A 1,271-nucleotide genomic window follows, 5' to 3' on the forward strand; every position below is an offset into this window, starting at 1 on the left:
TATTATTTTGGGATAAACAAGAATATAAAGGTTATGGTTTAATAGCAGTATATAGGTGTGCCAAATTGAAAGGTGGTCAACTTGAACAAGTTAGAATCCTCTAGGAAGAAATCTCAGTTGAGAAAATGCCCCTATAGGCAAGCTTNTACCACCTGGGTAGCAACCCACCCTGGCACCTGAAGTCACTCCAGGACTAGGCACANCCTCCCCCACTGAAGCTAGACAAGNCAGCTCACTTAGGGGAACAGGATCCATAGGCAAACAGCAGAGTCAGAGTAAGGCCTAGCTTCAGTTGTTGGAGGACCCATATAAAGACCATGCTGCACATCTGTTACATGTGCGCAGGGGGCCTAGGTCCAGCCCCTGTACGCATTTTGGTTGATGGTCCAGTCTCTGGAAGCTCCCAAGGTTCCAGGCTAGTTGACTGTTGGTCTTCCTGTGGTGTCCCTATCGCCTCTAGGTTCCTCAATCCTTCCCAGTTATGTTTTATTGCAGCAATAGTACTCAAAACCACGACAACCACACATCTGGCCACTCTGGTGAGTCACCCTCATTCTTTGCAAGGGACTTAGTATACTTTTTGAGCTGGGACTTTAGGCTGTGCCGCNCACAGTCTGCTTAGTACACATGTGTTCAATGCAGAGGACAAGCTGGAGAGTAGAGTTTACTGGAGGAATATCCCATGCTTCCGTTCACAGAGANCCTTCCTTGCTCTTATCTAGTGGGCTCTCTTGGCAGTGATAGAATTTCACTGGTTTACTCTCTGATTATCTTAAGTGAAAATCTACATTATCACAAAAAGACTGGTCGGGCATGGTACCTCGCCCCTTTAAGCTATAGGGAGGCAGAGGCAGGTGGATCTTTGAGTTCAAACACAGCCTACTCTACATAGTAAGCTCCAGGATAGCCAGAACTGCCCTGTCTCAAGAGGGAGGAGAGAGAGCCTAAAGCACTGNCTGTTATCATCAGTCCCACGGTGCAGACCTGTGAGCCGTCTGTCTTCCCTAGGGTGTCCGTCCGGGTGAAGCTGCCCACCAGGTTATTTTATCCACATTCCTGGAAAGTGCTGAAGCCCCACTTTAGGCCGGTTAATAATGATGCTCTTGTTCAGAGGCTGGCTCAGGGAAAGCCAGATGGCCTGGAGGCTTGCTGGGGGTCAATCTACTTCATTAGACACCAAGCTAAGAACTGTCCGGAGACTCTTCTACCACACGCGTGACATTTAAGAGTGGCTTTGTTAGTTGTGACTTTCTTCGGTTATGAATGAAAGA

The sequence above is a fragment of the Mus caroli genome, chromosome 8 (assembly GCF_900094665.2).
Source record: "Mus caroli chromosome 8, CAROLI_EIJ_v1.1, whole genome shotgun sequence".
NCBI classification, from domain to species: Eukaryota; Metazoa; Chordata; class Mammalia; order Rodentia; family Muridae; genus Mus; species Mus caroli.